The sequence below is a fragment of the Rattus norvegicus genome, chromosome 10 (assembly GCF_021556685.1).
Source record: "Rattus norvegicus strain SHRSP/BbbUtx chromosome 10, alternate assembly SHRSP_T2T, whole genome shotgun sequence".
Lineage (NCBI taxonomy): Eukaryota > Metazoa > Chordata > Mammalia > Rodentia > Muridae > Rattus > Rattus norvegicus.
Window position 1 is genome coordinate 84,595,860 of NC_141543.1, and position 18,133 is coordinate 84,613,992.

Consider the following 18,133-nt stretch of genomic DNA (forward strand, 5'->3'; position numbering starts at 1 on the left):
GCTAATTCTACTGCCCCAAGGACAGCTGCCTAGTCACCTACTCAGGACTCAGGTGACTTCACCAGAACCTTCTCCCCATACGATTTGTAAAATACAGGTGAGGGGTAGGTACAGGATAGAATGAGGCCTGTCATTGGAGGAGAAGGAAGGATGGGTAGGAGAGAAGTTTGAGGGAAGAGGAAGAGACTGGAATGGAGAGGAGAAGAGAGAAGAAGGAGAGGGCAAGAAGCCATGACAGGTGACGTTAAGATTCCACTCTGTACAATTTGCAAATTCATCTGGAATAACAAAAAACCCAGGATAGCTAAAACTATCCTCAACAATAAAAGGACTTCAGGGGGAATCACTATCCCTGAACTCAAGCAGTATTACAGAGCAATAGTGATAAAAACTGCATGGTATTGGTACAGAGACAGACAGATAGACCAATGGAATAGAATTGAAGACCCAGAAATGAACCCACACACCTACGGTCACTTGATTTTTGACAAAGGAGCCAAAACCATCCAATGGAAAAAAGATAGCATTTTCAGCAAATGGTGCTGGTTCAACTGGAGGTCAACATGTAGAAGAATGCAGATCGATCCATGCTTATCACCCTGTACAAAGCTTAAGTCCAAGTGGATCAAGGACCTCCACATCAAACCAGACACACTCAAACTAATAGAAGAAAAACTAGGGAAGCATCTGGAACACATGGGCACTGGAAAAAATTTCCTGAACAAAACACCAATGGCTTATGCTCTAAGATCAAGAATCGACAAATGGGATCTCATAAAACTGCAAAGCTTCTGTAAGGCAAAGGACACTGTGGTTAGGACAAAACGGCAACCAACAGATTGGGAAAAGATCTTTACCAATCCTACAACAGATAGAGGCCTTATATCCTATACAAAGAACTCAAGAAGTTAGACCGCAGGAAGACAAATAACCCTATTAAAAAATGGGGTTCAGAGCTAAACAAAGAATTCACAGCTGAGGAATGCCGAATGGCTGAGAAACACCTAAAGAAATGTTCAACATCTTTAGTCATAAGGGAAATGCAAATCAAAACAACCCTGAGATTTCACCTCACACCAGTGCGATTGGCTAAGATCAAAAACTCAGGTGACAGCAGATGCTGGCGAGGATGTGGAGAAAGAGGAACACTCCTCCATTGTTGGTGGGATTGCAGACTGGTAAAACCATTCTGGAAATCAGTCTGGAGGTTCCTCAGAAAATTGGACATTGAACTGCCTGATGATCCAGCTATACCTCTCTTGGGCATATACCCAAAAGATGCCTCAACATATAAAAGAGACACGTGCTCCACTATGTTCATCGCAGCCTTATTTATAATAGCCAGAAGCTGGAAAGAACCCAGATGCCCTTCAACAGAGGAATGGATACAGAAAATGTGGTACATCTACACAATGGAATATTACTCAGCTATCAAAAACAACGAGTTTATGAAATTCGTAGGCAAATGGTTGGAACTGGAAAATATCATCCTGAGTGAGCTAACCCAATCACAGAAAGACATACATGGTATGCACTCATTGATAAGTGGCTATTAGCCCAAATGCTTGAATTACCCTAGATCCCTAGAACAAACGAAACTCAAGACGGATGATCAAAATGTGAATGCTTCACTCCTTCTTTAAATGAGGAAAAAGAATACCCTTGGCAGGGAAGGGAGAGGCAAAGATTAAAACAGAGACTGAAGGAACACCCATTCAGAGCCTGCCCCACATGTGGCCCATACATATACAGCCACCCAATTAGACAAGATGGATGAAGCAAAGAAGTGCAGACCGACAGGAGCCGGATGTAGATTGCTCCTGAGAGACACAGCCAGAATACAGCAATATAGAGGCGAATGCCAGCAGCAAACCACTGAACTGAGAATAGGTCCCCTATTGAAGGAATCAGAGAAAGAACTGGAAGAGCTTGAAGGGGCTCGAGACCCCAAAAGTACAACAATGCCAAGCAACCAGAGCTTCCAGGGACTAAGCCACTACCTAAAGACTATACATGGACTGACCCTGGACTCTGACCCCATAGGTAGCAATGAATATCCTAGTAAGAGCACCAGTGGAAGGGGAAGCCCTGGGTCCTGCTAAGACTGAACCCACAGTGAACTAGTCTATGGGGGGAGGGCGGCAATGGGGGGAGGGTTGGGAGGGGAACACCCATAAGGAAGGGGAGGGGGGAGGGGGATGTTTGCCCGGAAACCGGGAAAGGGAATAACACTCGAAATGTATATAAGAAATACTCAAGTTAATAAAAAAAAAAAAAAAAGATCAAGAATCGACAAATGGGATCTCATAAAACTGCAAAGCTTCTGTAAGGCAAAGGACACTGTGGTTAGGACAAAACGGCAACCAACAGATTGGGAAAAGATCTTTACCAATCCTACAACAGATAGAGGCCTTATATCCAAAATATACAAAGAACTCAAGAAGTTAGACTGCAGGAAGACAAATAACCCTATTAAAAAATGGGGTTCAGAGCTAAACAAAGAATTCACAGCTGAGGAATGCCAAATGGCTGAGAAACACCTAAAGAAATGTTCAACATCTTTAGTCATAAGGGAAATGCAAATCAAAACAACCCTGAGATTTCACCTCACACCAGTGAGAATGGCTAAGATCAAAAACTCAGGTGACAGCAAATGCTGGCGAGGATGCGGAGAAAGAGGAACACTCCTCCATTGTTGGTGGGATTGCAGACTGGTACAACCATTCTGGAAATCAGTCTGGAGGTTCCTCAGAAAATTGGACATTGAACTGCCTGAGGATCCAGCTATATCTCTCTTGGGCATATACCCAAAAGATGCCCCAACATATAAAAAAGACACGTGCTCCACTATGTTCATAGCAGCCTTATTTATAATAGCCAGAAGCTGGAAAGAACCCAGATGCCCTTCAACAGAGGAATGGATACAGAAAATGTGGTACATCTACACAATAGAATATTACTCAGCTATCAAAAACTTTATGAAATTCGTAGGCAAATGGAAAATATCATCCTGAGTGATAACACACATGGTATGCACTCATTGATAAGTGGCTATTAGCCCAAATGCTTGAATTACCCTAGATGCCTAGAACAAATGAAACTCAAGACAGATGATCAAAATGTGAATGCTTCACTCCTTCTTTAAAAGGGGAACAAGAATACCCTTGGCAGGCAATAGAGAGGCAAAGATTAAAACAGACACAGAAGGAACACCCATTCAGAGCCTGCCCCACATGTGGCCCATACATATACAGCCATCCAATTAGACAAGATGGGTGAAGCAAAGAAGTGCAGGCCGACAGGAGCCGGATGTAGATCGCTCCTGAGAGACACAGCCAGAATACAGCAAATACAGAGGCGAATGCCAGCAGCAAACCACTGAACTGAGAACGGGACTCCCGTTGAAGGAATCAGAGAAAGAACTCGAAGAGCTTGAAGGAGCTCGAGACCCCTTATGAACAACAATGCCAAGCAACCAGAGCTTCCAGGGACTAAGCCACTACCTAAGGACTATACATGGACTGACCCTGGACTCTGACCTCATAGGTAGCAATGAATATCCTAGTAAGAGCACCAGTGGAAGGGGAAGCCCTTGGTCCTGCTAAGACTGAACCCCCAGTGAACATGATTGTTGGGGGGAGGGCGGCAATGGGGGGAGGATGGGGAGGGGAACACCCATAAAGAAGGGGAGGGGGAGGGATTAGGGGGATGTTTGCCCGGAAACCGGGAAAGGGAATAACACTCGAAATGTAAATAAGAAACACCCAAGTTAATAAAAAAAAAAAAAAAGATTCCGCTCTGTATTTGTGTATTTGCAGGTTATTATTAATGTTCTTAAGGGATGGATGGTACTGGGCTTTGTATGATTAGGTGGGCAATTATATCTTACTAATTGTGTCAAAAAAATCTAAGTCATAGCATCCTACCCTAGTGCCTATAGGCTCATGGCCATCTCATAAGGCAAAATGTGTTTAATACAACTCCAGATGTCCCTATAGAGTCAATACTATCAACCCCATTTAAAAGGCTAAAGTGTAAAATCTCTCCTGAGACTTAAGACATGCTCTTAAATAAGCCAATGTAAAATGAAAAAATTCAAAGAATACATTCTACCATGGAACAGAGTAAATATTCCCATTACAACGGAGGCTGGGGAAATGGCTTCATGGTTAAGAGCACTCAATGCTCTTCTGAAGATCCTGAGTTCAATTCCCAGGCACCCACATGGCAGCCTAAACCTGTCCGATGCTGTCTTCTGGTGCGCAGCTCTACATGCAAACAAAGTACCCATATACATAAATAAATAGATATTTTTAAAAGAGAAGGGGGAGTGGGAAGATGTCAAGGAAATATTGGTTCAAAACAAGAGCAAGATCCAGCAAACACCAAACTATGAAGCTCTGTGTCTTGTGTGTATCTGGGTTCCGGGCCCACCAAGTTCTGTTGCTTGTAGCACATGTGCCTCTCTCTCGGGCCAGCTCTATTTGGCTGACACCCCAGTGTTCTTTTCAGAGTCCTGAGGTCTCCACTGACACCTGGGAGCTACCTTCACAGCTTCATGCCTAATCCACTCAGGAGTTCCATGTAGAGAACTCTGATCTAACTACACACTGCCTGGCCTCAACTGCTTCCTCAAACCTTGGTGTAAAATTCCATGACTCTCTGACTCTCATATCCTACATACCCATGAAACTAGCTCCATGTGGACAATTCCAGATTCAGTTGCCAGTTTGTAATGTGGTCTGGTCCCCTTGGACAGTTGCTCACACTGGCTTCTGTGGGAAAACTCCAGTAGGGTACTGTGAAAGGTCTATCTCCCTAAGACCATCTCCTTTGAAGTAAATTTGCATTGCTACACCCTAGAGCCCCCAACTGATAGTCTTGTCTTCAGCATACCTTTTCTGCAGTTCCAGTGTAAACTCTGTGGTTTCTCTTTAAGAGCACTAATCTCAGGTAGTGGAATGTCCAATTTTCTGAGGAACCTCCAGACTGATTTCCAGAGTGATTGTACCAGTTTGCAATCCCACCAATAATGGAGAAGTGTTCCTCTTTCTCCACATCCTTGCCAGCATCTGCTGTCACCTCTCTTGGGCATATATCCAAAATATGCTCCAACATACAACAAAGACACATGATCTACTATGTTCATAGCAGCCTTATTTATAATAGCCAGAAGCTGGAAAGAACCCAAATGCCCTTCATCAGAGGAATGGATTCAAAAAATAGGGTACATCTACACAATGGAGTACTATCCAGCTATCAAAAACAATGACTTCATGAAATTCATAGGCAAATGGAATGAACTAGAAAATATCATCCTGAGTGAGGTTACTCAATCACAGAAAAACACACTTGGTATGCATTCATTGATAAATGGATATTAGCCAAAAGGCTTGAATTACCCAAGATGCAATCCACAGACCACAGGAAGCTCAAGAAGAAGGATGACCAAAATGCAGATGTTCCCACTCCTTCTTAAAAGGGGGAAAATATCCATAGGAGGGGATATGGAAGCCACATTTAGAGCAGCAACTCAAGGAATGGCCATTCAGAGCCTGCCCCACATGTGGCCCATATATATACAGTCACCAAAACTAGATAAGATTGATGAAGCTAAAAAGTGCATGCTGAAAGGGACCGGGTATAGATCTCTCCTGAGAGACACATTCAGAGCATGTCCAATACAGAGGTCAATGCTAGCAGCAAATCATTGAACTGAGAACAGGACCCCCTTGGGGGGAATTAGAGGAAGTATTGAAAGAGCTGAAGGAGCTTGCAACGCCCTAAGAACAACAATGCCAACCAACCAGAGCTTCCAGGGACTAAACCACTACCAAAAGACTATACATGGACTGACCCAGGGCTCTAACTGCATATGTAGCAGAGAATAGCCTTGTTGGGGCACCAGTGGAAAGGGAAGCCCTTGGTCCTGCCAAGCTTGGACCCTCAGTGCAGGGGAAGATGGGGGGGTTAGGTGGATGTATAGGGGGAATACCCATATGGGGGAGGGGGAGGGGAGGGGATGGGGGCTTATGGACAGGGAACCGGAAAGGGTTCCTTTGAAATGTAAGTAAAGAAATACATCTAGGGGTTGGGGATTTAGCTCAGTGGTAGAGCGCTTGCCCAGCAAGCGCAAGACCCTGGGTTCGTTCCCCAGCTCCGAAAAAAAGGAAAAAGAAATATATCTAATAAAAAAATTCTTTTAAAAAAGAGCACTAATCTCTAACAAATATGTTTTGTTCCCATCCACCCGCAACTTTAACGACTTTAAATTTACTCAGATTCATTTCCTTGCCAAGCTTGCACACATTTTACATCTTTCTGCTCCAATTCTCTCTCTCTCTCTCTCTCTCTCTCTCTCTCTCTCTCTCTCTCTCTCTCTCTCTCTCTCTCTCTCTCTCCCCATAAATGAATAATAACCAGGACACAGCCCAAATGCTAGGCTATCTTAAAATTTCCCCTGCCAAATAAATTAGTCCATTACCTCTGAATTCATCCTCACTCAGATATTTAGGGTCCAGGAATAACATAGCCAGATGCTTTGCCAGAATGGAGCACAAAAAACCTCTAGTCCAGTCTCCAGTTGAAGCCCCTTTCTCCTCTGAAACCTCATGAGCATAGTCTTTAACAACTGTCTGCATTCCTACTGGCATTTTGTTCTCCACACTTCAACCAGGATACTCTGTCAAGCTCTACTTAGAGCATTGTAGGGCTTCTCTAGCCTCCAGTTCCAAATCTTTCTTGCAATCCAGTTCTAAACGCCTAGGAACCACCTAGTCGGGTTTATTGCAACAACAACCCAACCACTCCATACTAATTTTCTCTATTGGTTACTTTTTTGTTGCTATGAGCAAAGACATAGTAAGGGGCAACTTGAGGAAGCAGGGGTTTATTTTTTCTTATAGTTGGGGGGACATAGCTCAGCATGGTAGGAAAGGTTCAGCAGCAAGTGTGACATATAGCTATGGTGAGAGGGGTGTGAGGCTGCTTGCTCGTGTCAATGGAGCAAGATCCCTAAAATATAAAACACGGGTCTCTTGCTGCAGCAACGCGAGTGGGAGTACCTGGAGCGCGAGCTCGGAACGAGAATCCACGAGTTGTAAGAAAATGGCAGACAAGCCGGACATGGGGGAAATCGCCAGCTTCGATAAGGCCAAGCTGAAGAAAACCGAGACGCAGGAGAAAAACACCCTGCTGACCAAAGAGACCATTGAACAGGAAAAGAGGAGTGAAATCTCCTAAAAGCCTAGGAAGATTTCCCCACCCCACCCCTTCATCTCCAAGACCCCCTCGTGATGTGGAGGAAGAGCCACCGGCAAGATGGACGCGAGCCACAAGCTGCACTGTGAACCCGGGCACTCCGCGCAGATGCCACCGGCCCGTGAGTCTCTGAAGGGGACCCCCCCACTAATCAGACTGCCAAATTTCACCAATTTGTCCTGGGATATTATAGAAAATTATTTGTATGACTGATGAAAATAAAACACACCTCGTGGCATGGAAAAAATATAAAATACGTATTAATAACCACCATATACTACTCTATAATATTTGTATTTTATGTTAGTATGTGATTGCGTCCATGAGATGAAGTGTCAATGAGTATCACCATACACCAAGCATTTTGAGTCTCATTTATTTAACCCCCCAATAACCCTCTGAGCTCGCCTCAGTGGGATGATAGCTGCTAACATGTACACTTTACTGAGGAGAAGCTGCAGCTCAGAAATAACAAACAGTGGCAATAACTTTCCCGGAGGAACTAGATGCTAAGGACGGGACCATGTCACCAAATTCTATCTATGATCTATCTCTTAGTTCATTAATGAAGACAGTGACTCTTAAGTGTGGTAAATTACTGTGGCAGAGTGGTTTGGAAACTCAGATTTAATTGGCTACAGAACTCACGGTCTTTCAAATAGATTCTGTTCTTTCACAGAATAACCAGTTATCTTTTACCTGCCTGCCTTGTTAGCTGGAATTTAAAAAGAGTGGAAGATAGTGAGAAAGAGATACAACAGAGAGGGAGAATATTGCAATCTGGGTGGAAACTTGGAGGAAACCCTTTGCAAGACAACAGGATGAGGTCAACCAAATGTTTGAAGTCTAGGAGAGTGCTGGTTGCTAGGAAACACCTCCAGATCATACTCTGCATCAATATAATTAGCAGATCTCACCTAAGTTCCAATAATTGCTAGGTAACTCTCAAAGGAAAACCCAGCAAACAACAACAACAACACAGCTGGTTATACCTGTTTCCCTTTAACCTTAGCCATGGAAAGGCAGAAGTGGGCAGACATCTACATGAAACCAGTCTGGTGTTTATTGTGAGTTCTGGGACAACCAGGAAAAGCAAGCAAGCAAGCAAGCAAAAAAAAGAAAAAAGAAAAGAAAGAACCAAACCAAGCAACAACAAAAACCCAGGAACTTCCTCCATGTCCTCCAAGCTAAATCTGATCCCAAAGGAAGAAGAACAAAGTGGTTCAGAAAACTCCACTAAAGATATATCTATTCCTAATGCTTCACATTTTTGTGATTTACAAAGCATAAGAAAATCAAGAAGAGTTAGAAAGATATCTCCATAAATAAGGTGTTTGCCCCACAGAGGTGAGGAACGAAATTTAAACCTCTAGAATCCACAGAATGCTAGACTTGGTTCCATACGGGTCTGGAATCCCAGCATCCCCCATTGGGAGATGGGAGAAAATCTATAATCCAACTAGCTTGGGGTCTCCACAGAAAAAACCAACAAGAGTCTTCATCCCAAACAAGACGGGAGATGAGAACTAACACTGAAAGATACACAACATGGCACATGTATCATTCACATGAACAAATGTGTGCACAGATATCACACACACATGCAAGTGCACATATACACATACACATACACATACACATACACATACACATACACATACACATACACATACACATACACATACACATACACATACACATACACATACACATACACATACACATACACAGGTTTTCTTCAAAATTAAAATCCGGGACATGTAAGTCAATATCATTGGCATTGTAAAAGAAGAGACTCCATGAACCAGAAGTTGTTTTTTTAAGAAGAAAAGACAAGGTAAAAAGAAGGGCCAGAGGCCAGGACAAAGTACCTCTGGGAACCCTGCAAGCAAGAACTCTCACAGGGATTCTGCAGTCTGATCCTTCCATAACCAAGAAGGATGGAAAGGGGGCTAAGCCAAGAGGAGCACTGTTATGTGCATGGTGTTGGGTGGGTGCTTCTATAAAAGCCTCACTTACTCTACAGCATTCCAGAGAGATGGCCACTACTGCCATTCACGTATTACCTGTGAGAAATTGCCATGCAGAGACAGCAAGGGAAGTCGATGATAGGACCATATATCTAAATGCATCATCTTCCTGCTCATCCCAATAGATTCTTTTGTCTCCATGGGGATCTCAGGAGGATAAGTAATCTCACTTATTCAATGTATTAAGGCAAAATTCTGGAAATAAAGATGGAAACAGAAAAAAAATGTGGATTCCTTCTCCTTATGCATTGTCAAGGATTTAATGTGACTTTATAGCACAATTCTCAAGCTGTCTAGTCTAGACCCCTTTACACTCTTTAAAATCAATTGAAGATTCTCAAGAGCTTTTGTTTATGCAGCTTAAATCTATTAATACCTACGTATCAAAAATTAACAGTGAGAAATCTCTAAAATATTTATTTAATTAATCTTTAACAGCAGCAAATTTATGACACGTTAATGCAAACAATCTACTTTATATAAAGTAACTTAAAAATTAAATGGTGAGAATGTATTACTACTTTTTTTTTTCAAACATATTTAATGGCTGACTTCCTTATTCTGTTTGGAATGTTACCACATGCCAGGCAGCTCCTAAAATGCTTCTCTCTGTGACTCTGTGTGTGTGTGTGTGTGTGTGTGTGTGTGTGTGTGTGTGTGTGTGTGTGTGTGTGTGTCTCTTGCTCTCGCTCTACCTCTCTCCACTAGCAAGCTCACAAAAGGATGAGAGTAAAAGAGGGAGACAATGTTTTATTATGAAACTAGTTTTACTTTGAGGACCCTCTGAAAGAGGCTTCAGAATTCCTCACGCATCTCTGGGCCAAGCTCTGCAGATCACTGCTTGAGGTATGACAGTTTAAATTCCCAGAAATGCATTCAGAATTTAACTTTGTTTCTTCTGGGTTTTTCCCCCAGTCCACTACTGAAGAATATTCCACCTCTTTCTTGCCTGGAGCATTTTATGGTCTCTGAGAAGCCCGGTCTACCCATCTCATCTGCAATCTCTGCAAGGCCATCTGAGAGAAGCAAGACGCACAGGTTCTGTGCTGGGTAGAATAGACGGAAATACCAGAATGAGTAGATTTCACCTTCCTGGAGACCTTTCCTCCTCGTAACTGGTGCAGAAAGAAACAAGACAACTTCCAGCCTTTGTGATTGGTGAGGGCAATGAGCACCAAATTCCACTCAGCCAATCAGAACCTTCCTCTGCTTTTGATTTCTTCTCTAACTTGCCGTTTCTTTCTCCCCTGCAGTATTGGCATGTTATGGATCATAAAATTTTATGGTGGCCATCCATCCTATCTTCGTACTTGAACCCCACACTATGATTCCCATCGGTTGACCTCTAATGGTGTTTTGTGTGTCTGTCTGGGAGAGTCTGGGGTTATAACTCTGTCTGTGGATTGTGTGCATGCCTTGGAAAAGGCTCACACTCATGAACCCAGACTTTTCTGCAGGCCATTATGTAACTCAGGCTGGCCTGAAACTCACAACAATCCTCCTGTCTCAGTCTCCCAAGTGCTACTATTACAGATACATACCAACAAAGTTTGCTTCATAATAGTGCTTTTAACTCTGAGTTTCTGTCCTAGGTTTTTCTCCTGAACATGTCCTTCATTTTCCCCTGATAACTCTTACCTTGGTGATACTACCCATCAATGCCCATGGTGGTTGCCTCCCCATGTGGTTACTTCCCACGTGAAGTGGAAGTTTCTATGTCATGTGATACAGACTCACATGATGTTTTGCCGAGGCAAGACCCTTGGGAGGATACGTGATATTTAGAGAGTATATAAACAGGATTCAACAGACAGTGATAGGGTACTTGTATAGCTAGCTTTGCAATAATTCATTTGTGTTGAGTCTTTGCTGATCTTCATTTCATTGAGAGAGGTACGGTGGAGAACTTCTTCTGGTATCCTGGCTAGTTCTTATCTTTCCCTCAACCCATGCCGATTCAGTGGAAGCCTAGCTGTTTCTGCTGGATCGTGCTGCCATTGTGGATCATGTTTGGTGAAATTTTGAATTGGACTGTTGGTATCCTGACACTACTGAACTGGATCACTGGTATCCTGTCAAATTAATATTGGAATCCCTGCAAACAACTACTTCTAAACAGATCCACATCCCCTTTTTGCCACTTTTCTCCCCTACCTTTGGAGATGGGCTAGAAGGAGGGGTTCAAGTGTTTAAGACCTAATTAAAGTAGATTTGGAAACCTCTAAGCCTATACCCACACATTTGCCCCACTTCCTTTTCCAGGAGCTCAAGCCTTCTTTGCAGCCAACAGAGTTGAATGGCTCAGGAAGGCCACCACCTTGCAACCAAGCACCATAGTGCAACCAAGCCTTTCACCCCACACCAGTCAATCTTTTTGCCTGGAATTAAATGTAACTCAACAGCATTTCTTCAGCACCTGCCAGAAATGTGACAGGCAGTATACTGAGGAGACAGAAATATAAAATGAGTCTTGACTCTCAAAGAACTCACACTTAGTCAGAAAGACGACATAACCAGTAAAGACAACACGAGCTGGCTAGTGAGATGTGTGTATCACGTAGGAGTCTGGCAGCATGAGGCGGGACAACAACCCAATGCTGGCTTGTACAAAAAAGGAGCACTGTTGGCTCTCCAAACTGGCGATTCTAAGAGAACACCAAGAGCGCGTCTGTGATGTTTTGTCTCTTCCGCCTCAGATTGTCTGTCCTTCCCTACCCTGCTTCACAGCCAACAGACTGACCTTCGTCTCCAGCTTTAGTGCTGTTCATCCATGCCAGCAGGAGATGGGAAGATTCACAGAGGGAGTGTGATGGTTTGTATATGGCCCAGGAAGTGCCACTGTTGGGAGGTGTGGCCTTGTTGGAGTAGGTATGGCCTTATGGGTGTGGGCTTTAATACCCTTGTCCTAGCTGCCTGGGGCGGGGGGGGGGGGGGCAGTATTCCGCTAGCAGCCTTCAGATGAAGATGTAGAACTCTCAGCTCCTCCTGCACCATGCCTGCCTGGATGCTGCCATGTTTCTGCCTTGATGATAATGGACTGAACCTCTGAACCTATAAGCCAACCCCAATTAAATGTTGTCCTTTAAAAGACTTGCATTGGTCATAGTGTCTGATCACAGCAGCAAAACCCTAACTAAGACAGGGAAGGATAAGAGTATTGGCTTCCTTCCTGCAAGCCCATTCCTTTTGAGGCAGAGGGATGCCTTAAACCTGACTGCCCACATTCCAAGATGGCCAATAGACCTCTCCCTCAGCTGAACTCCTATCTGTCTCTAGTAACACAGCGCTCTCCCCTGCAGGTCTGAGGATGCTAATAGCTTCCCACTGCCTCTGGTCACTAGGTGCTTCCCTATGCAATCTCATCCCTTTCCTCCTCTGTGAATAATCCCCACATTGTCCTGTCTTCAAATGTGCCTTCTGAGCGCTCCATCTTGTAGAACAGCTGTTTCCCTTAGGCTTAATGTATGATCAACACCGTCCTGAAGCAGAGACCTTTGCCCACAGTCACGGCAACAAAATGAACATAACTAGACAGGAGAGAGCTAAGTCTATGATAATGAGGCTGTTAACATTCCCTCTTGAAGAAGCAGAGAGAGGGTCACAAAATCTTCACAAGACCTTCCTCTGAGACTTCAATCGGCACTCCTTCCTGCCCCAGCTGAACTCGACCAAAAAGATATAAAGGTAAAAACTTGACTAGAGGAAATAGGAATTCTCTGCAGTGCAGCTGCTATGAGTCACACAAACCCCTGTAAGAATATCCAATAAACTCATCTGTTCCCTTAGCTGGCCTTCACCAAATCTTGCTTTATGCTGACATCTCTTGGCGTGTACAGACCATTCTTTACATCCCCTCAGGAAAGTCTGGAAACACATCTATTTCCTACTGGGATCCTGGTGTAAGCTTGATGCAAGGGCTCAATTGACATCAGAAATTATTTTCTTTCTCTAAGTTATGAGACATTGGTTGGTCTCTTTCTCAAAGTTCTTCCCTCGTGCCAGAGAGCCAGATGATGGTAGTGAGGGCCTCTTGTTTTCCCAATGTCAAAGCCACAGGTGAGAGAGAGGGAGAGAGAGAGAGAGAGAGAGAGAGAGAGAGAGAGAGAGAGAGAGAGAGAGAGAGAGAGAGACAGCAGAAACAGAGAAACAGACAGAGGCAGAGGCAGAGGCAGAGGCAGAGACACAGAGAGAGTGCCCTTCTCTAGAGCCCTAACAAAACCCCAGTCATGTGTGTACCAGTGAGTCACTAAAGAGCTCGATGAGTCTAGTTGGTCACTTACGATCATATGACCCACTTTACTCTTCATCCAAATCTTACAGCTCAAGCATAAGAGGAGAACAGTAAGCCAAAGGAAATCTTTCATCCTGTTCCTAGAAGAAATAGCTATGGTTTTGTGTGACTTCCAAACACAAAATGCCTACAGCAAAGAAGTCCAAATGAAGAGCCAGTAGAGTTAGACATGAAAGACGCCATCAGTAGGAGATTGCCTCTCAGTTGAGTTTCTTTGCCTGTTTCCCCCCTTTGAGGGCAGTTCTCAGGTACTCACTCTCACCAAGAGGGAGAGCAGCCCTTGCTCCTCAATTATTCTCTGTAGACTTCTCTGAGAGTTGTTTACAGGAAAATGCTTGCTGCTATTCTGATCATATCTTCCAGATATAGAATGGGGGGCTAGTTACACTTTCAGACCCCTAGAAGCTGTGGCTATCTGCACAAGACCTGCACAAGTCTAGGGGAACCAGCATTCGATCATGGATGGGAGGCTTCATAGGGCCCCACCGCTCCCTCACATGCTATAGACGAGGTAATGGTCACTAGGGAAGACCAGGTTGTCTTTCTCAGTAGTCTGGCTGCCAGTGAGTCGCCCTTGCTCAAATAAATAACCCCTCACTCCTGCTTATGCAGGCAGCCCTAATCAAATGCAGTGAGCAGATTAAAAAAAGACAAAGTAGGAGGGAAACTTGGGATAAAGAAGGAGTTCAGGGATGGGGAGAAAGAGAATAAGAAAAGGATAATGAAAGGATTATGATCAAAGTACTTTTTATGTACATAGGAGATTGTGGAAAAAAATGAATAATCTTTTTTAAAATAAAAAAGGACATAAGCTAGCCCAAAAGTTAGGGCTGAATTACATCCCAAACTTTAGCAGAGCCAGAGTTCTTCCAAAATGCTGTCGTATGCATGGACATGCAGGAACCTCCAAGTAGTAACTGTGGCAGCGTTCCCCTTCCTCTGATTAAATGAAACACCAAAGCCTTTGTCAGCTGAGATACAGTAGGAACATTGCACACATGATAAAGGCATGTTTAAGGCATGTGATCATCCTGTCCACTGGCTTAGTCTTTTAAGAATGAGATCTTGTCCCTGTGCCATACAGCCAGTACCACAGTAGATGAAGCCTATCCATCTTCTCTCCACTCACATCAGAGCTGCCTTGCTCCATCCATACCACATCCAAGCCTGCCTTGTGATGTTAGTATTCCTAAGTCTTCTAGACAGGACCTTGTCTTCTGTCCTGCATTTAAACAAAAACAAAAACAAAAACCTTCTCTGGCTACGGTATACCACGCCACTTCAAAGATATCACCCTCTGTCTTAGGACAGTCAAATGCTCCCTTTTAAGTTGCATTTTGGAGCCAGGCATGATGGTTCACACCTCTAATCTCCACATGCAGAAGGCTGGATCAAGAGGATCACTTGAACTCAAGAGTCAGAGTCCAGCTTGGGCAACAAAGTGAAACTTCATCTCAAAAAAATAGTCCTGTGCTTTCCTATCCATTAAGAAAGCAACGGAGGGGTTGGGGACTTAGCTCAGTGGTAGAGCGCTTACCTAGGAAGCACAAGGCCCTGGGTTCGGTCCCCAGCTCCGAAAAAAAAGAACCAAAAAAAAAAAGAAAAAGAAAGAAAGCAACAGAACACAGATGGACATACCTCTAGTCCCAGCACTTACAAGGTAGGCACAGGAACCAAGGTATTCAAGAGTAGCATTGATTTCATCGGGAGTTTGAGGCCAGCATGGGCTGTGTGAGAAAAGAAGGAGGGACCAAGAAAGAGATGTTGGAGGCTGGAAATCATCCTAGGACTTGGCCCAGAAGAATGCACAGGCTGTTTTCTAGGATACCTATGATGTCATACGGTGGGAAAACATGCAACACCGCAGCCCCCAGAGAGAAGCCTTTGACCATGAGACTTCCACTCCCAATTCCTCCTGCTCAAAGTGTCTGAAAGTGATAATCTCATAATAAATTAAGTCAGGACTTTCCCTGGCCAGTCTGTCGACTTTCTGCCCTTGCCCCTCACTGCCCTCGGGCAGCCCCTCTAACCTCCCTGAACCTCAGTAGGAAAACAGATACTACAGTCGTGCTCTGTCCGCGTCATAGATGCCGGAGGAGTAAGACTGAATAGAATACAACAGGTACCCTTTTTTTCAAAAATGTGTAAGCTTTTGTTATTTTTAACTAGAATTACTGTTAGTTCATCCCAGTGAGCGTAAATTTCATTTTTTCTCCCCTTCAAGTAACCACAGGACACTCCAGCAAACCCAGCCGCTAACTCCACCTCCCTGACCACCAGGGGGCTGTTTCCCTCGGGCATCCTACTTTAAAGGATCGCCAATCGGAGCTCCTCTCTCCATAGAAACCCAGAGAATAAATAGAAGCAGCAGGTTTTCAGCGGTTTCCACCCTGACTGTTTCAATTAAGAAAACCCACGCAGCTCTTCCATTAGCATGTGGGTGGAGAAGCCGGTGTGGCCCAGCAACCCTTGTTCCATGGTTCACAAGGACCTTCCAATTATTTGCAGCCAATAAATCATCGCCTTGGCTGGTGTGGCAAGTCACCTCAGCGAGGTCCTCATGAAGAGATGCACTTGGGACGAATCTGTCACCTTGTTTCTTTCAAACCCAGAAATAAGAAATATGTTTTTCCAAGTCCTTTCTCAAGTACTTTTCTTTCTCTTCCAGTGAGCCCTCTGCAGTGCTTCCTGTGAGTAGACTGAGCAGTAAGTGAGAGAGAATGCTCAGTTTGAGGGAGTGCACCCAAAGTAAGATGGACGCTCAGGACTTCAGGGGCATGGGGGAAGGGAGGGGTGCAGAGATCAACTTGCCATTTGTGGGAACCACAAATTCTTCCCTGTGGAGGCTTCCCTCCCTCAGGGATGAGGTACAGGTTCCAATCTGTTTGTTCTCATGAGACATAAGTGGGTACCTGCAATCTTAGCATCCAGGAGGCTGAGGGAAGAGAATCATAAATTCAACGCCAGCGGGGGCTACATAAGGAGACCCTATCTCGAAAGAAAGACGAAAGGGAGGATGGGAGGGAGGAGAGGGGAAGGGAAGGGAGGGGAGGGGAGGGAGTGGGAAGTAAGGGGGAGAGGAGAGGAGAGGAGAGGAGAGGGGAGGGGAGGGGAGGGGAGGGGAGGGGAGGGGAGGGGAGGGGAGGGGAGGGGAGGGGAGGGGAGGGGAGAGGAGAGGAGAGGAGAGGAGAGGAGAGGAGAGGAGAGGAGAGGAGAGGAGAGGAGAGGAGAGGAGAGGAGAGGAGAGGAGAGGAGAGGAGAGGAGAGGAGAGGAGAGGAGAGGAGAGGAGAGGAGAGGAGAGGAGAGGAGAGGAGAAAAAGGAAAGTGCTGGTTGCCAGGAGCAAGTTAACCTACATTGAATGCAAAGGCTGGAGAGAGAATAAGAAGGAAAAACCTGGTTTGAGAGTCAGCGGGAGCCTAGAGAGAAATGTGTCTGTGTTTAAATTCAGAACCTTTGCATGTGAGGTAGAAGGAAACCAGTGTCTGGGAGAGGATGATGTAGCCCAGATGCCAGAAGGCCGATTACAAGTGTGAGCCACCATAACGGCTTCAGTTATATGAAACTCACGCACAGACCACATGCATCTACCAAAGGCCAGAAAGAGTACATGGAATAAAGCTATATGCACCTATAGAATTGTGTGTGTACATAGGTGGGGTGGGGAGGTGTCTGGGATGCTAAACGAATCTACTAGCAATGAAGTCCTGGAAGAAAACTAGATTTGGGTTGAGGAGAAAAGAATTCAAATCCTGCCACTTCAGACACTGACATCAGGTTCATGCCAATGACAACCTGAATTCTGTCCTTGGGGACCCACATAGTGGGAAGAGAGAACCAACTCTTGCCATGGCATATGCACACACATATGCCCATATGCATACACACATGCCCATACACATACACATATACACATACACATACACACATGCATCCACACTCCCATGCATGCACACACAACATAAATAAATGCATGGAGGCAATAAAAGTTCTTTAAAATAATTTTAAATTGTTCAGCATGGGCTACAAGCATAACTCAGTAAAGCACTTGCCTAGCATGTTCAATCCCCAATACTACATAAAAACCAGATGGGTGATAACACCCATCTGAAATCCCAGAACTTGGGAAGTAGAGGCAGGAGGATCAGAAGTTCAAAGCCATCTTCAACCACATTCAAGGCTAGCCTGAAAACGTAAGACTGTATCCCCCCAGTCCAAAAATAAAACAAAATAAAAATCACCCAGTGTCTTTAACAGCCTCTTGACTTCTTCATAAAAATGGAACATCTTTCCTTTACAACTGATAGCAGTATCGTTAGTTCTCTGTAGGAGCTCGCAGGCTTAGTCCACACGCACTGTATATGCAGACATCCTGCTAGCTAGTTCTCACACAGCTGTCTCAACGTTCACTCCCAGATCACTGCCTTCTGATTCCATAGCACAGTCTCTGCATCCTGCTTCATTCTTCTGTGGTCAGCTCATCCTTAACCACCCACGGTATTATTTCAAGAGGTTCATTGTCAGTGGTCTCCTGTCTTTCTTTATCTTTCCTG

General features: G+C 44.5%; 1 pseudogene across 1 annotated transcript; it reads left to right on the forward strand.

The window, feature by feature from the left end:
• Positions 1–7,031: 7,031 nt before the first annotated feature.
• On the forward strand, positions 7,032–7,514 carry Tmsb10l2 (thymosin, beta 10 like 2; annotated as a pseudogene). The gene has a single exon (XR_015631290.1). The product of XR_015631290.1 is annotated as a thymosin, beta 10 like 2 (transcript).
• Positions 7,515–18,133: the final 10,619 nt, after the last annotated feature.